Here is a 21,354-nt window from a genome sequence, read left to right as displayed (position 1 = left end):
CTTGTATAGTGAAAGATAACTTATCATGGTGATTATTTGTAATGTGTAGAAATATCAAATCACTACCCTGTACACCAGGAACTAATAGTGTTTGTAGGTCAATTTCATTAAAAAAAAAAAAAAACTAAACAAAAAACTCATAGCCCAGGAGGAGGGAGTAGGGGGAGGAGAATCGGATGAACATGGTCACAGGGTACAAACTTTCAATTATAAAATAAATAAGTAGGAGGGATGTAATGTACAACATGATTAATGCAGTTAACACTGCTGTATGTTATTCATGAAAGTTGTTATCAGAGTAAATCCTAAGTGTTATCATAGGGACATTTTTTTCCTTTTCCTTTTATTTTATACCTATATGGGGTGATGGATGTTCACCAGAATTACTGTGAAATCAGGTCACAATGCATGTCAGTGAAATCATTATGCTGCCTACCTTAAACTTAGAGTGCTGTATGTCTGTTATACCTTAATGAACTGGAAAGATAAAGAAGAATCCCCTCTACTCCCTCTTAGCAGAGTAGACTCTTCATGTCAGTTGTCCTTGATGTCCATCTTCCTATCTAGTCCTTAGTCCACACAAGTCATCTCTGACACATTTCTTTCTCATTCAGTTGCCCCTTCAGTGGTCGGTGTGGTGATATGGAATCCTGTGCTGTATTGAGGCACTGAATTTGCTATCATGCTGACACACATCCGCCCAAATTCTCTATGCATCTTTTTCTCTCTGGGATCTTGGGACTCTCCAGAGATTTGTCTAAAAGTAAGACACAGGGCCTAGGAATCCCAGCTCATGTCACTCTTCCTCCCCTCTTCAGCTTCCCTTTCTGATCCTTACCCTCTAATCTCATCCTCTCTGACACTCTTTTCTTTCTTTAATGGAGGAATCTGTTCTGTCTAGGGACCAGAGGCAGAATTACTGTTTATTATTGTCTCTCTGTTTTTGAGATTAGGAGTAGTCTTCTTAATTCACCAGCTCTCATTAGGACCTTAGACTTTTGGAAAGCCAAGCTGCGAAGGGACATTTTTTTTTTTTTTTGCTTAGCCCTACCATATCCCTCACACAACATAGCAGTTCTACTTGGTTATTGTGGAGAACAAAGGCACTGGAGGTAGGGGTGGGGGTGAGATTGGGGGACTGAAACAGAAGAAAAATATTACTTAATATTTCAAATATATTACTGTATTCAAAGGTACTAATGAGATGAAGGTCCTGGATTTGTGACTGACTCGACCCAATTAGTGTCCCATGTTGTATAAAGTCTTTAGCAGTACAGAAGCGAACTCTGCACCAGGAGCGATTCTATCACAGGTGAAGATCAGTAAGACCATTAGGGAAGAAACCTGGGATATGACAGCATAAATGAACAGAAATTTCAAAAAATAACTGAGTAAATTCTCTGCCAAATTGCCCTACGTTTTACCTTAGCCCTCATTATTCTGGGCCTCTCATTTGAGCCTATATTTTTGTAAAAATTATAAATGTAAGTTTTTTTAAAAAAACAATAATTATATATCTCATTTTTTCCCCCTGATAAGTGGCATTATTGTGGCTGCATGCCCCGGCTGTTGGGATCTAGCTAAGGGGAAGTTGAGTTGGGGATACTTGATATTTGTGGAATGAAGAAGGAGGGCCAGATATTGTAGGCTAGTTTGAGTGTGTCCCACAGTGCTTGAAGCAGGAATTAGGAGGGTAATGGGGGAGAAACAATGTTTGAAATATAAAGCACCAGAAGCTAATCTATGGAAAACTATTATAGTTACCAGATGTGTAAAATTCTAACTGGAGGATACAATTCCCGCTGACACTTAACTCAAATAGAAACACTGTCTTATCAGGAATATATTTGATAGTACATCATATAAAAATTGCATAATAAAAAGCCTATCTTCTTTTTTGATGGAAGTTATGAAAAACAGAATTACTATTTCTGTGTTTTAGCATAAAAACTTACAATGCAGTACAAAAACTTACATGATATTACCAGTATGAATTGTGAATGTGAAAGAAACATTTCTAAATCATCAATAATAAAAAAGTCCACAAATATTGATCACCCATGCCAGGGAAAAACCTGAATTAGCACTTTACATATAGAAAATATTAGCAAATAATAAAAATAGTTTTTATAGTTGTTAGCATGTGTGGTCAAAATACAGTAAAGAATAAATTACAGGATGTTTCAGGAAGTTATTTAACAAAAAGACTGTGGCATTTTCCTTTTTTTTATTTAGTTAATGAATTTTATTACATTTATAGGTGTACAGCAATCATCACAAACAAATTTTTACAGCATTTCCATCCCAGACCCTCAGTGCATCCCCCCACCCCCTAACCTGTCTCATTTGGAAACCGTTAAGTTTTTCAAAGTCTGAGAATTGGTATCTGTTCTGCAAAGAAGTTCATTGTGTCCTTTGTTCAGATTCCACATGTAAGTGATAGCATTTGATGTTGTGTCTCACTGTCTGACTGACTTCACTTAGCATGATAATTTCTAGGTCCATCCATGTTGCTGCAAATGCCATTATTTCATTCCTTTTAATGGCTGCGCAATGTTCCATTGTGTATATGTACCGCATCTTCTTGATCCACTCCTCTGTTGATGGACAGTTAGGTTGTTTCCATTGTATACAGTGCTATTGTATACAGTGCTGCAATGAAGTATATATGTCTTTTCGAGTCATGGTTTTCTCTGGATATATGCCCAGAAGTGGGATGGCTGGATCAAATGGTAGTTCTATTTTGAGTTTTCTAAGAAATCTCCATGCTGTTTTCCACAGTGGTTGCACCAGTTTACATTCCCACCAACAATGTACTAGGATTCCTTTTTCTCCACACCCTCTCCAGCACTTACTGTTTGTAGACTTTTGGATGGCCATTCTGGCTGGTGTGAGGTGGTGCCTCATAATGGTTTTGATTTGCATTTCTCTAATGATGAGTGATGTTGAACATCTTTTCATGTTTTTTGGCCATCTATATATCTTCTTGGAAGAATTGTCTGTTTAGAACTTCTACCCATTTTTTGAGGGGGTTGTTTGTTTTTTTGGTGTTGAACTGCAGGAGGTGTTTATAAATTTTGGAGATTAATCCCTTGTCAGTTGATTCATTTGCAGATATTTTATGCTGTTCTGTGGGTGGCCTTTTCTTTTCATTTAGGGTTTCTTTTGCTGTGCAAAAACTTTCAAGTTTACGTCCCATTTGTTTATTTTTGTTTTTATTGTCATTACTCTGAGAAGATGTTGCTGTCATTTATGTTGGAGAGTGTTTGGCCTATGTTTTCCTCTAAGAGTTTTATAGTGTCTGGTTTTATATTTAGGTCTTTAATCCCATTTAAGTTTATTTTTGCATATGGCATTTTCCTGAATTTTGTTATGTTCTTGTCTGCTTTGTAAGATTTATAATTTATTTTTTTTCTATTCTAAGTAATTAATGCGTATTTAATTTTGTATTTATTGATTTTGTGTATTTTATTTTTAATGAAATCTGTGAAAAACATTGAGCCAAATTTATTGAATCTGCCAGATTAACTTACATAATTGTATATTAAGTAATTCATATGTTTATTTTCTGTCACCTCCCAGATATTGCAACTTCTGTATGTGCAGAAACTTTGTTTTGTCCTTGACCATATCTCCAGCACATGGAACCGTGATAGCTCACAGAAGGCTCTTGACAAATATGCATTGACTGAATGGATGAATTATACATTGACCTCAAAAGATGGGTTATTGCCATTTCTTCAGTTATTTTGATAATTCCTATTGATGGCTTATACTCTGAATTTGAAGAAGTCTGCTTTCATTAAGCATAATACATTAAACACAATAAGAGCATTTTTTGTGCTGTTTTCAGAAATAATCATGTAGTGTATATTTAATAGGAAAAAAGTGAGAAAAACAATGTTACTATTAACTCAATTCTTGCATAAAAGAATATCATTTTAGGCAGATAAAACAATGTACTCATCAAACCTGTTTAATGATCTAGTCAGTCATAATCAATTGGGTAGAAATTGCCAGGACCAATTATTTTTTCAAGTCTTTATTTTGTATCTCTTATGTGTGTAGCACAGAGCCAGATGTTTGGGGAGACAGGAAATTATTTTATTTACAGAGCCTTTGTTTATTCTTTCAGAGCAGCACAGTCTCATCTATGTCCCATATACTACATGCTCAGTGTGATGGCTTTTTGATGTTAATTTGTCTTGACTGAACTTGCATCCCCAGAATTCTCTATCTCATTATGTGTCTAATTGGGCCAGGTTATGAAAGATACCCTTTCATGAGAATAGGAGAGTAGTGGTCATTTTGTCGCATATGCATAACTTCTACTCATTAAAACCCTAAGCTAGGTTCTGCCATGAAGGGATTTTGCAGATGTAATTATGGTCCCTACTCATTAGACTTTTAATTAATAAAAAGGTAGTATACCTGGGACCTAACTGCATCTGAGTAGAAGCCTTTAAAAGAGGACTTAGGATTTCCCTAAAGCCAGGACTCCATACAACGTCTGACTCTGTAATTGCTCTTCTTTCCTTCTGGATCTTCCTTCCTGACCACCACCTGTGAACAGAGAACTTTACCTTGTGCCTATGGGGTTTTAGCCTGTGTGTCATCTCCCCTTCCTAACTTCTTGGCCCGTGCACTTTGGATTTGATTAGCCAGCTCCCACAGTTGTACTATGCAGTCCTTTGTAATAAAATTAAAAAAAAAAATCTCATAGGAGAACTGGTCCATTGAGATGAAGGCGTAGACAATAGTTCAGCATCATCTTTAGTTACAATCTAAAATGTGTGATGATGACAGTAAGCATTGTAGGATGTAAGGATTGTGGGAGGTCAGGGTGGCCAAAAGTTAGTGATAAAATTTAAAAGGAAAGAAAAAAGAGAGAGAAAGCATTGTGTTTAGTGTTTAGCAGAGTTACTGAGATTAAATCAACCTGTGAATCCAGGGGATAGTAAACTGATTTCACTTTCAACCAGCAGCCTACTTAACTTTCACCTTAGTTGTCCTTCTACAAGCAGCTAGAAAGTCTAATAATGTGTTTAAGTTATTGTGAATTATTACCAAGAAAATGTCAAGTATTCAACCTTAACAATCTTTAGTTAAAATAGTAATGTTCATTTTTACTGTAACTTTTCAGAGTAGAGTCAAGAATCCTGGGTAAAATAGGGTCTTTTGAAAAGAAAAAAATAAAAGCTCAGGAGAAAAGCAAAAAAAAAACAAAGATTTTCCTCCCTGCCCCTTCAAAATAATCTTTGGCTGTGACAGCCCTTCAGAGTGGCTAGGTCATGAGTTTTGAAGAATGTGCCAGCACACATTTATTGAAAGGGTCAGGAGAGTCAAAGATGGCAGCTTCTATGGGGTTTGTGTATGTGCATGTGGGGAGGGTGGTTATGGTGAAAGAGCAGCTGCTAATATTTGAGGAAAGGTCACCACAGAAGACAAGAGTTTATTCTGATAGAAACCTAGAGGCATTGGGGTCGCTGTCTAGTTCAAGAAAGATTACCTTTGTTTTATTGCTAACACATTGGAAGAATCACTTTGAGCATATATTCTTGCTGTAAATATATTTTTCATTCTTGTTTGTGAGCAAGAAACAATTCTTTGGGGTGGAAATGGAGAAAAGCCTCCAAATTTTTTATTGTCTTAATTTTAGGAAGCAAGCACCATGCTGGCAGTTGTGGGATAAATAATAACATATTTAACATAATAAATACTATACATACGGCATTTTGTAGCTTATGAAACTCTGGCATATATGTGACATAATTTCCTTCTAGGGTCAGTAGAACCTCTTAGCAATTCACAGTAATTCTGATGCAGGCTTGGACTGTCTTTTACATATGCATAGTTTAAGGCTTTCATCTCTCTGATTAGAATGCCTTTTCTTGGAATGGTTTACCAACTATTAACCCCCTGAAATACCTCTACATCAATTCATAAGTAGTTTCATTTCCTAACGTGCTGAGTATTCACCATCTCCAATGGCCACAAATTATCCACCTGGGGCCCTTGACTTTCACCATCCATCAGCCAAAGGGTTACTATCTAGCCCAGCCCAGCAGGGAGCTACCCAAGACCTAGCTCTAAGCTTTCCTGGTTTCTCCTCTGATTGGCTGTTGCCTAGGCCATGCTGATTGTTAAGTGTCTTTAATCAAACTCCCTAGTTACTAATTTTCATCTATTTTCCATCTTTCAAAACTGTTGAAATCTGTCATCTCAGATGTTTTTCTTTCTAGTTTCTTTTGTTTTGGGGCTTATGCCTTAAAGGCCCAATGCTGTGATTTCAGTGAAGTGTCAGGAGGAGAAGAGTTAAACACATTAGTCAGTATGCTTCATTTAACCATAGTTTGATTAATAATCTAGAAGGATGCTGAAAACATCTGTTGGAATAGGATTTATATAAAACCTCACTGTGGAACCTTGCTAATATGTGCTACATGAAAAGAAAATGAACTCTTTGATCCAATAAATGTGGAAATGTTGGGTTAAGTAAAGTCAAACATCCTTTTCCTCCTCAGCTTTTTGGTACCTTTTCTATGCTATTCTTCAGTTAATTTCCAAGTCAGAGTTAAAATATGCTGCATTCTCACACTTTTTTTCTCCTCAGAATCCTCTTCCCTTTTAAATGGAACACAGATGTCCTTGTAGGGTAATAACTCCTATCCTCTTTATTTTAGAAAGTGATACCTAATTTGGGGGGACTTGTGCTATATTCTCTGCAGTCTATTGGGCATCTAACACTCCTGTCTAAAGCCTCATGTGAATTTCAGCAAAGAAGCTAGGAACTATATTTCAGAACTCCCTTCCCTGAGCTGTCCCAGATTTGAGCTTTCCCATGAAAGGACATACTCTTTTAGGACATGGTGCAACCAGATGTACAGTCAGACCTGAGCTCTTAAGAAACACAAACTAAGTGGATTCACTCAAAGTCAGTTCATAGGACATTCTCAGAGATACTAGAGATCTTCAGGCAAAACCTTTAATCAGTAGCTTAAGTGCTTTGGGCTGAGACAACCTCTTTAACTTCTTGAGGCAACTTCCCTAATTTTTGGTGAAAGCTTCCTTGATCTCTGTTCTCCTATTTCTTCTAGGAAAAATATAAGCCCCTCATTCTTTACAAAACCCTGTTGGTCTATGATTCACAGGGTAGCTTCTGTTTTGTAGAATGAAAAACAATGGATTCAATAGTCATCAAGAGTATCATTGAGCTAACCAGAAATGTTTATGTAGCTACCTATTCAAAAATTAGAATAACCACTTGGGGATTCATAAAATTTACTCAGTATCAGGAAGCCAGTGTTTGGAGGATTTCTCTATAGCCTTTTCCAGTTTAGAGCTAAGCAATGTGACCAAAAATAAATGTTGCTTGTGTAGTCAAGTCTTATCCAAAGGGTATCAATACTGCTTATATCACCAAGATCTTGGCCAGCCTGTGTAAGTTGGACATTGAAAAGGAAAATGATCCAGTATAATATCCTGCAGATGGTATATAAAGATCAGATAAATTAATAATACTGAATTGGTGATCTGATGTGTTGAAAAAAGATCCCTTCTTGAAAACTGAGATTAGAGGGCAAAAACAAAATAAAGCCCCAAACAAATAAAACAACATTTAGAAAAACCCAACAACTTCCTCTTCCCTACATCAGGATGTAGAAACAAGTTCCCTGGCCTCTCCCTATCCAGTTACTCATTCATTCAGCTTCAACCCAAAACACATTCACCTTTGAACATCATATATTACACTCACTTATTCTTTAATAGTTTTGATTCCAGAGACTATAATCTCCTTCAAGGCCAGGACCAGGCCTCTTTTGTTTTCTTTATTTAGAAACGTAAACAACACTCGGTTTAGTGATAAAAAATTCTCATTTTTGTTGATTTGGGGTATTGTCATTTATGTTGTATATGTATCTTGCTCATGCTCCATTTGTGTTATGGAGGGTTGTGTGCACACAACTGATGATCAGTTAAATTTAAGTTACATATCCTCTCACCTAGGCCAAGGAAGGATGGACAGAACAATCAAGATGGACATGTGGGCGTTAATCTTTTACTTCTTTCTTTACTAAGTAATGTGCTTCCTGAACTATCTCATCTGTAAAATATAATAGTCACACAGTTAATTTACACATCAGTCAATCAGTGAGAATGTATCGGACCCTTCTAATGTGTCTTGCATTGTAATAATTGCATATTATTTTCATTGTCAATAAGTAATAATAGTTTTTGGCCCTCACACAGAATAAAATATGTAAGAGATTCAATTCTTTCCCTAACAGAGAGTCAAAATAATATTGCTCTGAGTGCATTTTTAATGCATATCAGATCATCATAAATTTTTGAACAGATTTGTCCTCATCAAGCATGGGGCACAGCAGGCTCAATATAGCTCATCATTCTTCACAAAAATATATCTGATCTTGTTTTCAAAGATGGCCTGGGAAATTCTACAGTCTCAAAGTGTGGAATGCCACCAATATGAACACAGAAGAGACCTTTGCAAGGCCAGAATTCAGTTGTTTGTTAAATTTTCCAAGCACAGAAATGATTTAACTCTGAAAAGCAGTCAGGGAGAAATTTGTTTAAAGGTGCAGTCTAGAAAGAGATTTCAGTTTTCCCAAGTTCTCAGTCAGCATAGGGAGGTTGTTAACAAGCTTTTCAGACTCCTAAATCTCTAATAATCAACATTTTTCTAGTAAAGCCCAGGATTAGCAAGCCTCATAAATGATGTCTGACTTGGAGTTGGGGGCCTGACTCTGAATAATTTCGACTTGGTCTTTTTTGATTCTAGTCAATCACTAACAAACACCCTAATAAGAAAAACAAACAAAAGAAAGAAAAACTTGTGTCTTTCTTTTGTTGATCAATGGAATAGTTTTGAGCATGTTGAAAAAAAGGGCTAAATTCATGACACAGACAATACGTTTTATTAAAGGGATATCTTTAGAAGCATAATATTTAAGTGGCTTCAGATAATTACTTTAAGTTGGGGATTGATTTGGATGGAGAAATGAGCAAAAATAAATTTTGAAAATGGGGTTTTAGGAGTTCCCATCATGGCTCAGCGAAAACAAATCTGACTAGTATCCATGAGGATGCAGGTTCTATCCCTGGCCTCACTCAGTGGGTTAAGGATCCGGTGCTGCCGTGAGCTGTGGTGTAGGTTGCAGATTTGGCTCAGATCTGGCTTTGCTGTGGCAGTGGCGTAGTCCAGTGGCTATAGCTCTGCTTTGATCCCTAGCCCTGCAACCTCCGTATGCTGCCGGTGTGGCTCTAAAAAAGACAAAAAAAATAAAATTGTAAATTGACTTCCATTTATAAAAAATGAATTTTTCTGTCACTTTAAAATCATCAATTTGTTGTATAAGGTGACATGAACCTACGCCATTACTAGCTGATATGATCACTAGTGAGTACATATTAAATGTTTTTTCTGGTGTGCTTATAAACATATGTTGCTTGGAGTTCCCGTCGTGGCGCAGTGGTTAACAAATCCGACTAGGAACCATGAGGTTGCAGGTTCGGTCCCTGCCCTTGCTCAGTGGGTTAACGATCTGGCGTTGCCGTGAGCTGTGGTGTAGGTTGCAGACCCGGCTCGGATCCCGTGTTGCTGTGGCTCTGGCGTAGGCCGGTGGCTGCAGCTCCGATTAGACCCCTAGCCTGGGAACCTCCATATGCCGCTGGAGCGGCCCAAGAAATAGCTAAAAAGACAAAAAAAAAAAAAAATATATATATATGTTGCTGATTATATAGCAAAATAATCTCATAATCTCAGAACACAGACAAGTCTGAGAAAATCTTGTTACTGAAAATCAATCAACAATTCAAAATTTGTGTTCTGTTAAGACCATATCATCTCAAAGATATGAAGGTCAAGGCATATTCAGGATGAATGAGTTTAAGTAGAGTGTCAGGATGGTGGCATATTTAGATATATGGTCCTAGAGGTTCTCTGTGTTACTCTATGGAATGTCACATTGGTAACTGTGTTTATGGTCAAATGATTCAGAGCAGATTTAAAACCAAACTTTATTACTGAGTTTTATTATACATATAATGAAGTGAATAAAGTACCATAATCTTTTTTTTTTTTTTTTTTTTTTGTCTTTTTAGAGCCTCACCCGCAGCATATGGAGGTTGCCAGGCTAGGGGTCTAATCAGAACTGTAGCTGCCGACCTACACCACAGCCACAGCAATGCCAGATCCGAGCCACATCTGCCATCTACACCACAGCTCATGGCAACGCCGGATCCTTAACCCACTGAGTGAGGCCAGGGATTGAAACTGCAACCTCATGGTTCCTAGTTGGATTCGTTTCTGCTGTGCCACGATGGGAACTCCAAAGTACCATAATCTTAAGTGTCAGCTCAAGGAACTTTTTACACACAAATCCAAGTAATTACCACTTAGGTCATGATTTATGTCCATCAACCCAACGTGTCCCTCACACCCTTCTCACTCAAAACTGTCCCCTCAAGCTATTGAAAAATCACTATTCCAATTTTTTTTTAAATTATTGAAGTATTGTTGAATTACATTATTATGCCAATTTCTGCTGTATAAAGTGACTCAGTTTTACACACACACACACACACACATTTTTTTTAAAGTATTTTCCATCATGGTTTATCTCAGACTGGATATAGTTCCCTGTGCTATACAGTAGGACCTTCTTGTTTATCCATTCTAAATGTAACCATTATTCTAATTTCTGTTATTAGTTAGTTTTGCCTGTTAGTTTATTGTTTTCTTTCTTCGTTTTACTGCTATGTAGTATTCCACTGTATGAACCTTCACAGTTAACGTACCATTCTCCTATGGAGAGATATTCCAGCTGTTTCTAGTTGGAGGATATCATGGAAGAAGCTGCTGCAGACGTTCCCATACACATCATTTGGTGGCATCAGCGCAGATTTTATCTCTCAGTATAATTTACTTAGGCAAGATATTTATAATTATTCTTCTTTCATACACAAACCCAGAGTACTCAGTCAGTTGTGAGCCGGCTGTGCAGCTTCCTCTGGACCAGGCTGCTTCTAGCACCACAGCTGTGGGAGGTTATTAAGAATATCATTTGCACAACCCCAGAGAGAACAATTCACATTGTAGCCTGGGCTCCAGGGGCTACGTAAAATGTAGACTAGCACAGTGAGACCAGCCTGATACCATCATTCTTGGCCCTACTGATAGAGAAACTGACAATTTTTAGGTCATAATGTATTCATTGTTACTTTGAGAACTTACTTCACCTATACAATGCACAGTTGTTACCTATGAATATAGGGTAATAATACTAGTATACTGGGATTTCAAATGTGCCTTGTATATTGTGCTTTATGGTTGTTAAATTTTAGTATTATGCTTTATTTTTATCTTCCTGTTTTTGAAAATTGGCATTTCAAATAGAAACCCTAAGTTAACATTCATGACTATTTTCAAGATTCCTCTCACCAGGTGTTTTCTTTATTCATATGTTGCTCTATGTATTTGGATAATCAAGTGTCAAAAAACCATCCCTCAAGGCTGCTTATACACTATAAAGTATGTTGGAAATAGACCCACCTGCTTTTCAGTTGCAAAGGCATGCTAAAGCTTCTGTATAATTTATTACCTTTACTACTCTTGCTTATCTATTGTACTTTACAAAGATAAAAAGCTATCTATTCATTATGCCCATAATGTTTTTTAAAACAATATTTTAAGAGCTTGGCATATGTTCCCTGGGAAATGGTTAAAAACCAAGTACCTTATAGAGGTAAAGATAATTCTGACCCAGCATGTTAAATGGAGATAATGACTCATATTTTCTCATAATTGAACTGGGAATAGAAGAGACTAAGCCCAACATCAGTATGTATTTTTTAGGATAGGTCATGGTGAAATAAAATTCTCTTTTCTTCACAGACATTCATAGTTCATCTTAATTTTTTAATGAATTCAGTGGTCTTTGTATTTTGTCAATCAAGACTATCTAGTTGTAGGTGATATATTTTATTGTATTTTTTATTTATTTATTTATTTATTTTTTATTTTCCCACTGTACAGCAAGGGGGTCAGGTTATCCTTACATGTATACATTACAATTACATTTTTCCCCCAGCCTTTCTTCTGTTGCAACATGAGTATCTAGACAAAGTTCTCAATGCTATTCAGCAGGATCTCCTTGTAAATCTATTCTAAGTTGTGTCTGATAAGCACAAGCTCCCGATCCCTCCCCCTCCCTCCCCCTCCAATCAGGCAGCAACAAGTCTCTTCTCCAAGTCCATGATTTTCTTTTCTAAGGAGATGTTCATTTGTGCTGGATATTAGATTCCAGTTATAAGTGATATCATATAGTATTTGTCTTTGTCTTTCTGGCTCATTTCACTCAGGATGAGATTCTCTAGCTCCATCCATGTTGCTGCAAATGGCATTAGGTCATTCATTTTTATGGCTGAGTAGTAGTCCATTGTGTATATATACCACCTCTTCCGAATCCAATCATCTGTCGATGGACATTTGGGTTGTTTCCATGTCCTGGCTATTGTGAGTAGTGCTGCAATGAACATGCGGGTGCATGTGTCTCTTTTAAGTAGAGTTTTGTCCGGATATATGCCCAGAGTGGGATTGCGGGGTCATATGGAAGTTCAATGGATAGACTTCTAAGGTATCTCCAAACTGTTCTCCATAGTGGCTGTACCAGTTGACATTCCCACCAACAGTGCAGGAGGGTTCCCTTTTCTCCACAGCCCCTCCAGCACTTGTTATTTGTGGATTTATTAATGATGGCCATTCTGACTGGTGTGAGGTGGTATCTCATGGTAGTTTTGATTTGCATTTCTCTTATAACCAGCGATGTTGAGCATTTTTTCATGTGTTTCTTGGCCGTCTGTATATCTTCTTTGGAGAAATGTCTATTCAGGTCTTTTGCCCGTTTTTCCATTGATTGATTGGCTTTTTTGCTGTTGGGTTGTATAAGTTGTTTATATCTTCTAGAGATTAAGCCCTTGTCAGTTGCATCATTTGAAACTATTTTCTCCCATTCTGTCAGTTGTCTTTTTGTTTTCTTTTGGGTTTCCTTTGCTGTGCAAAAGCTTTTCAGTTTGATGAGGTCCCATGGGTTTATTTTTGCTCTAATTTCTATTGCTTTGGGAGACTGACCTGAGAAAATATTCATGATGTTGATGGCAGAGAGTGTTTTGCCTATGTTTTCTTCTAGGAGTTTGATGGTGTCCTGTCGTATATTTAAGTCTTTCAGCCATTTGGAGTTTATTTTGGTGCATGGTGTGAGGGTGTGTTCTAGTTTCATTGCTTTGCATGTTGCTGTCCAGGTTTCCCAGCAATGCTTGCTGAATAGACTTTCCTTTTCCCACTTTATGTTCTTGCCTCCCTTGTCAAAGATTAATTGACCACAGGTGTCCGGGTTTATTTCCGGATTCTCTGTTCTGTTCCATTGGTCTGTCTGTCTGTTTTGATACCAGTACCACACTGTTTTGATGACTGTGGCTTTGTAGTATTTCTTGAAGTCTGGGAGAGTGATGCCTCCAGCTTGGTTTTTGTTTCTCGGGATTGCTTTGGCAATTCTGGGTCATTTGTGGTTCCATATAAATGTTTGGAGTGTTTGTTCTAGTTCTGTGAAAAATGTCATGGGTAATTTGATAGGGATTGCATTGCATCTGTAGATTGCTTTGGGTAGTATGGCCATTTTTACAATATTGATTTTCCCAATCCAGGAACATGGACTATCTTTCCATTTCTTTACATCTTCTTTGATTTCTTTGATTAAAGTTTTATAGTTCTCGGCATATAGGTCCTTTACCTCCTTGGTCAGGTGTATTCCGAGGTATTTGATTTTGTGAGGTACAATTTTAAAAGGTACCGTATTTTTGTATTCCTTTTCTAATATTTCATTGCTGGTATACAGAAATGCAACTGACTTCTGAATGTTAATCTTATATCCTGCCACTTTGCTGAATTTATTAATCAGTTCAAGGAGTTTTGGGGTTGAGTCCTTAGGGTTTTCTAGGTATAGTGTCATGTCATCTGCATACAGTGACAGTTTGATCTCTTCTCTTCCTATATGGATGCCTTTTATTTCTTTTGTTTGTCTAATTGCTGTGGCCAGGACTTCCAAAACGATGTTGAAGAGCAGTGGTGAGAGTGGGCATCCCTGTCTTGTTCCAGATTTGAGTGCGACGGCTTTCAGTTTTTCCCCATTGAGGATTATATTTGCTGTGGGTTTGTCATAAATGGCTTTGATTATATTCAGGAATGTTCCCTCTATACCCACTTTGGCGAGGGTCTTGATCATGAATGGATGTTGGACTTTGTCAAATGCTTTTTCTGCATCTATTGAGATGATCATATGATTTTTGACTTTTTTTTTTTTGTTAATGTGGTGTATGATGCTGATTGATTTGCATATGTTGAACCATCCTTGTGAACCTGGGATGAACCCAACCTGGTCATGGTGTATAATTTTTTTGATATGTTGTTGGATTCGGTTGGCTAAGATTTTGTTGAGAATTTTTGCATCTATATTCTTCAATGATATTGGGCGATAGTTTTCTTTTTTGGTGGTATCTCTGTCTGGTTTTGGAATGAGGGTGATGGTGGCCTCATAGAATGTCTTTGGGAGTATTCCTTCTTCTTCAACCTTTTGAAAGAGTTTAAGGAGGATGGGCAGCAATTCCTCTTTATATGTTTGATAAAATTCACCTGTGAAGCCATCTGGTCCTGGACTTTTATTTGTAGGGAGTGATTTTATGACCTCTTCAATTTCATTTCTAGTGATCGGTCTGTTCAGTTGGTCTGTTTCTGCTTGATTCAGTTTTGGCAAGCTGTAAGATTCTAGAAAATTGTCCATTTCTTTCAGATTGTCAAACTTGTTGCCATACAGTTGTTCATAGTATTCTCTTATGGTTTTTTGTATTTCAGCTGTATCCGTTGTGATTTCTCCTTTTTCATTTATAATCTTGGTTATTTGGGTTCTTTCTCTGCTCTTTTTAGTGAGTCTGGCCAGGGGTTTGTCAATTTTGTTCACCTTTTCAAAGAACCAGCTCTTGGTTTTATTAATTTTCTCTATTGTTTTTTGAGTCTCTATTTTATTGATTTCTTCTTTGATCTTTATAATTTCCTTCCTTCTGCTGACGTTAGGACTTTTTTGTTCTTTTTCTTATTCATTTAGGTAGAGGGTTAAGTTGTCAATTTGGGATCTTTCTTCTTTTTTGAGAAAGGCCTGTATTGGTATAAATTTCCCTCTGAGCACTGCTTTCGCAGCATCCCATAGATTTTGAGAGGTTGTGTCTTCATTATCATTTGTTTTCAAGGTAGTTTTTAATTTCCTTTTTGATTTCCTCATTGACCCATTGGTTTTTTAGTAGCATGTTGTTGAGTCTCCATGGAGTAGGTTTTTTCTCTTTGCTTTTCCCATGGTTGATTTCTAATTTCATGGCATTGTGGTCAGAGAAGATACTTGAGATAATTTCCACGCTCCTAAATTTATTGAGATTCGCTTTGTGTCCCAATATGTGGTCGATTCTTGAGAATGTTCCATGAGCATTTGAGAAGAATGTGTATTCTGCTTTTTTTGGATGTAGTGTCCTGAAGATATCAATGAAGTCTAACTTTTCTATTGTTTCCTTTAGGATCTCTGTTGCTTTATTGGTTTTCTGTCTAGAGGATCTGTCCATTGATGTGAGGGGGGTATTAAGGTCTCCTACCATGATTGTATTCTCATCAATATCTCCCTTTATGTCTGTTAATATTTGTTGCATGTATCTGGGTGCTCCTGTATTTGGGGCATATATGTTGATGATAGTAACATCCTCTCCTTGGATGGATCCCTTAATCATTAAGTAGTGTCCTTCTTTGTCTTTCTTTATGTCTTTTGTTTTAAAGTCTATTTTGCGACTCCTGCTTTTCTGTCATGTCTATTGGCGTGAAATATTTTTCCGCACCCTTTCACTTTCAATCTATATGTATCTTTTGTCCTAAGGTGAGTTTCTTGTAGGCAGCATATTGAAGGTTTTTGCCTTTTTATCCACTCAGCCACTCTGTGTCTTTTGATTGGGGCATTCAGTCCATTGACATTTAAGGTGATAATTGATAGATGATTATTTATTGCCATTTGAACCTCGTGTTCCAGTTGATCTATGGTTCTTCATTCTTCCTTTCTTTTTTTTTTTTTTTTTTGGTTGAATGGTCTCCTGTTATTATCTGCTTGAGTGTATTTTTTTTCATTTTTTGCAAATGCAATATTTGGTTTTGGCTTGTGGTTGCCCTGTTTTTTAAGTATGCTAACCCCTTCCCATAATTGTGTGTTTTAGCCTGATGGTCCTGTAAGTTCAAACACTTCATTACTATATTAAAATTAAGAAGAGAAACATACAAACAAACAAAAAGGGTTATTTACTTCCTAACATCCCTTGTCCACATTTTATGGTTTTGATGACTCTTTTTTATTTTTTTCTTTTTAATTTTATTTTGTTTGAAGCATGTTCATGATTAAATCTGTATGCTGGCTTATTTGAGTGACTGCTCTCTGATTGCAGTTTCCTCAGTCCTAGTTCTTCCTCTTCTTCTTCTTTTTTTTTTTCTTCCCTTTCCTTCCTTTCTTTTTGGTTTAGAGAAGCCCTTTCAATATTTCTTTTAACCTGGGTTTTGTGTTGCTGTATCCTTTAAGTTTTTGTTTGTTGGGAAAAATTCTTATTTCCCCTTCTATTTTAAATGATATTCTTGCTGGATAGAGTATTCCAGGTTGCATATTTTTTCCTTTTAGCACTTTAAATATCTCTTGCCATTCTCTCCTGGCCTGTAGTGTTTCTGTAGAGAAATCAGCTGATATTCTTATGGGGGTTCCCTTGTAGGTTACATTCTGTTTTTCTCTTGCTGCCTTTAGGATCCTCTCTTTATCACTAACTTTTGCCATTTTTATTATGATGTGTCTTGGTGTGGGTCTGTTTGGGTTCAGTTTGTTTGGGGCCCTCTGTGCTTCTTGTATCTTGAACCCAGTATCCTTTAGATTTGGGAAGTTTCCAGTGATAATTTCTTCAGATATATTTTCCATCCCCTTATCTTTTTCTACTCCTTCTGGAATTCCTATTATGCGTAGATTGGCCTGCTTTATATTATCCCATAGGTCTCTTATATTGCTTTCCAGTTTTTTGATTCGGTTTTCTGTCTGTTGACCAGATTGAGTGATTTCCATTATTCCATCTTCCATATCACTGATTCGTTCTTCTGTATTATTCATTCTGGTTTTTACTGCCCTTAGTTCAGTTTGCATCTCTGCAAATGCATGTTCTAGTTTTTCTTGGCTCCTCCTTATATTTTCTAGTTCCTTTCTGAGGGTATCTGCATTACTGTTCATATCTTCTCTTAATTCCTTCAGTACTTTCAGTATTTCTCTTTTGAACTCCAGGTCTGTCTGACTGCAGAGATCTGTTTCATTGTTGACTGTTTGAGGTGAGCTCTCCTGTTGGTTTGACTGGGGGTGGTTTCTCAGCTTCTTCATCTTGCTTGTTGTTTTCTTTCTCCTGAGAGAGTTGTACTCTCCGTGATCGGGCAGTGTTTGCCTTGTCACTGCCGTGGAATATTTCCTGAGGGCTGGCGTTGTTGGTCAATCTTTTTTGAGGCAGTGTGGCTTTTCTGGAGTGTTGATGGGGCTAACAGTGTTTCTTTGAAGCAAAGGAGGGCTTCCTGAGGGCAGACAGGACTGAGAGGTCCACACCACGATGGTAGCAGATTTCACTTGGTCATGCAGAGCTTGCTCTGGTGTTTTTAGGCTGTGGGGTTCTTGCAGGGGGTTGGTGGTGTTGGGCAGCTGCTCCTCAGGAGTGCAGCACCCCCTGTGTGCTGGATCAGCTATCTGGGTCACTGAGAACCTAAGAGGCTCTTCCCTAGGGCAGCCCAACTCAGAAGGATAGCCTGAGAATGTAGGCGGATCTTTTCACAGTCTGGCCGAGCTTGTTGCAGCTTTTCTGGGCTGCAGGGGCTCCTCCAGGGGGCTGGTGGTGCTGAGCAGCTATTCTGCGGGAATGGGGCACCCCCTGGGGGCTTGGGCGGGTAGCAGGGCCACTGGAAACCCAAGAGGCTCCTCCCCAGGGCAGCCCGACTCAGAAAGACTCTGAGATCTTTTCCCGGCTCGGCCAAGCTTGTTGCAGCTTTTCTGGGCTGCAGGGGGTCCTGCCTGGAGCTGGCAGTCCTATGCAGCTGGTCCACTAGGGCACCCCCTGGGGGCTTGGGTGGGTAGCACGGCCGTTGGAAACTGAAGAGTCTCCTCCCTGGGGCAGCCCGACTCAGAAAAACCGCCCGAGAATTAGGCAGATCTATTCACTGCCTGGCTAGGCTTGTACTAGCTTTTCTGGGCTGCAGGCCTTTTCTCAGGGGCTGGTGGTGTTTGGTGCTACTCTGTGGAAGTGTAGCCCCTCCAAAGGGCAAGCAGGCCTGTGCAGGGACAGCCCCTGTGGTGGTAGGCTTCAGGCAATTTTTGAGGCCAGCCCTCCCAGATGGCAGGCAGCCCCAGGTTTGGAGAGAGCGTAGGGGGTGGCGGGGGTGGGGGGAGGGGATGCACTGGGAAGCACAGCTTTCAGCTAGCTAGCCAGCCTGTACGCTTGCTGTGGCGTGGAGGGTATTCTATGGGGACCCACCCCTTCTTCTCCCCCCTCCCCAGCACGGGCGCAGACCAGGCTCTTCTCCCAGGTTCCCTCTGATGCGGCTTTCCACTTCCCCGCCCCTAGAGTATTGCTCCCTTCCTCTGTGACAGCTTTGTTTTCTAGTCTCCCAGGCAGTCTCTGCCCCGTCAAATGGTTTCTAGACCTCCCAAGGAGTTTCCGCTCTGCCCCGCCCCCCTAGCCCGGGGACTGACCTCTGGAGCCGAGGTCTCGGTGCCCAGCCCCCATCCAGGCGTCCCCCATCCCTTTCCTGGGGACTAACTTTCGGAGGTGAGGTCTCGGTGCCCAGCCCCCCCCCCAGGCGTCCCCCAGCCCTTTCTCGGGGACTAACCTTCGGAGGCGAGGTTTTGGTGCCCAGCCCCCCCCAGGCGTCCCCCGGCCTTTTCTCGGGGACTAACCTTCGGAGGCGAGGTCTCGGTGCCCAGCCCCCACCCAGGCGTCTCAATTTTTGCGGACTGTGCCCGTAGTTCAGATGGTCCGTTGGGTTCTTGATCGGCTTTTCCGTACTCCAACTTACTGCTACACTCTTCTCTGCATCTGGAGATTGCTCCTGTTCGTTTGATCTTTCCCCCGTGTAGGTGACTTTCCAGGGTGCAGGATTCCTTTCTCCTCCGCAGTTCCCTTTCGGGAGCGCCCGTCCCGCTGGGATTCACCTTCTCACTCTCCTCTTTTCTCCCGTTCTGCCTGGTAATGTCACGAACTTCTTGCCGTTATTGGAGTTTAGGTTCTTCTGCCAGCAATTGGTTGCTGTTCTGTGTGAGTCATTTATTCTGTAGATGTGCTTTTTTTGTTGTGTTTGTGGGAGAGGGCGAGTGTGTCCCCCTACTCCTCCGCCATCTTGTCCTCTCGTCGAAGAATTATCTCAGGTGATATGTTTTAAATCACCTATGCATAATACAAGTAGTAGTATCAATAATAGTAATTTGAATTTACTGTCTTTCCATTTGCAAAGTCCAGGGTTATATTTGGCTTTAGGCATGGATTCAGGGAAGACATGGAGCTCAAATGATGTCACTGGTATCAGTCTCACTCTATCACTTGGAAGTGCTGGACAGATGATAGCCAGGAGTCCAATAATTTTGCCCATTTTCTTAGTTGCAGTCAAAGGTGGCATTCCCCATAAGCAGATACAAAGGTGGAGTTTGTGATACATGTTTATTGGGAATCAACACCTGTGAGAGGAAGAGGGAGAAGCAGGATTGGTCAGAGGGAGCTGTCGAACTAATGTTCAGTTCTGGCAAAGGCTCAACCAGTCTGATGAGGAAATTTGGAATGAGCCTTGCCTTTCAGAGTTGTCTCATGTCAGGCCCCCAAAGCCAGGCCTTTATGCTCCCACCTCATTTAGTTACTAGATATATGCTGCCCTGGGAGCTATGTAATCACCAGCAAGGTGGATCTCTGGCTAGGGAGCTGTGTCAGGCCTTAAAGGAGCCAACAGCTGGAGACTGTCTACTGAGTGCAGTTTGGGCAGAGTGTTTTGACCTTAAAGGGGATCTTCATGTCTTCTACACTTTGCTTGTTGTGCTGCTCAGATCTCCTTAAACCCACCTGTGGGGAGAGTGTTTAGTGGGAAGAACTTCAGCTCCTGCCACTGAAGTTGGTCTTAGAGGGGTCATAATTGTTACTTATTTCTCCCTCCTATAGTATCCATCCTAGTTTTCTTTTTCTTTCTTTTTCTTTTTTTTTTTGAGTATAAAAAAGAGTCTGAAGACTTTAATTGATTTATTTTTTAATTGAAGTATAGTTATTTTACAATGTTATATTTATTAGTTTCAAGGGTACAGCAAAAAGTTATTCAGATGTAGGTATAGATATATTCTTTTCCATTATACATCATTATAAGATATTGAGTAGAGTTCCCTGTGCTATACAGTAGTTCCTTGTTTACCTGTTTTATATTTAGTTGTGTGTATATGTTAATTCCAAACTACTAATTTACCTTCCTCCACACCTAGCCATCCCCTTTGGTAACCATAAGTTTGTTTCTAGATTTTTTTTGCTTTTAGCTACCTTCTGTGCTCACCTTAATGGCCTGCCTATAGTCATGATCTAGGCTTTCAATCCAATACGTCTGGGTTCTGAGTTGCCATGGTGTTCTTAGTCAAACTGGGATTCATCCCTGACAAAGCCTCAGTCAACCCTGCTGAAACCTAGGAAACATAGCTTGGCAAAGTTTTCTGCATCCAGTCAAAATGAGTGAGTTTTTATATCCTCACCTTGCTCAATCACTGGATGTGGACTTTCCGGGAACTGCATAACCTCAGGTGGAGGTGAGTTTAAAAACTTAGGTAGATCTCAAAAGAACGAATAACTAAAGGTTGTTTGTTTACCACACTCTTAACCTTAGTGCACATGTTTTCCTCATAGGATCTGAGCAGTGCATCTTCAGATATGCCATTGAAGATCCAGTTGAAAGAGGCAATGTTTTCCAACAGCCATGGTATTCATAATAGTTCAGCATGGGGGTAGGAGTATGGGCTCTGATTGGTTGATTGTTAAACTTGCCAGTCTCACCCAATCACTGTGGTCAGAGTACAGGTTTTTCCCATTGACCCCTCTCAGGTAACACGACCACCACTGTGGTCAGGAGAGAGGAGTGACTTTCCTATGCAGCATATGGAATCAGTTTACTGTAGAAAACCTATGTATACTTACCAGACTAAAGGGGAGAACATTATGGTCAGCTGAACA

General features: G+C 39.3%; 1 protein-coding gene across 6 annotated transcripts in view; it reads left to right on the top strand.

Moving 5' to 3' along the window:
• Nucleotides 1-21,354, top strand: part of LOC110256428 (uncharacterized) — a 1,007,420-nt gene that overhangs the window by 246,694 nt on the left and 739,372 nt on the right. The window lies entirely within an intron of this gene.

Source organism: Sus scrofa, chromosome 13 (assembly GCF_054392235.1).
Source record: "Sus scrofa isolate SSC_HxYL_T2T_F1_AM1 chromosome 13, Sscrofa_HxYL_maternal_Yorkshire_Landrace_v2.0, whole genome shotgun sequence".
Taxonomy (NCBI): Eukaryota; Metazoa; Chordata; class Mammalia; order Artiodactyla; family Suidae; genus Sus; species Sus scrofa.
The sequence above is the reverse complement of the archived record's forward strand: the minus strand, read 5'-3'. Positions and strand labels throughout refer to the sequence as shown.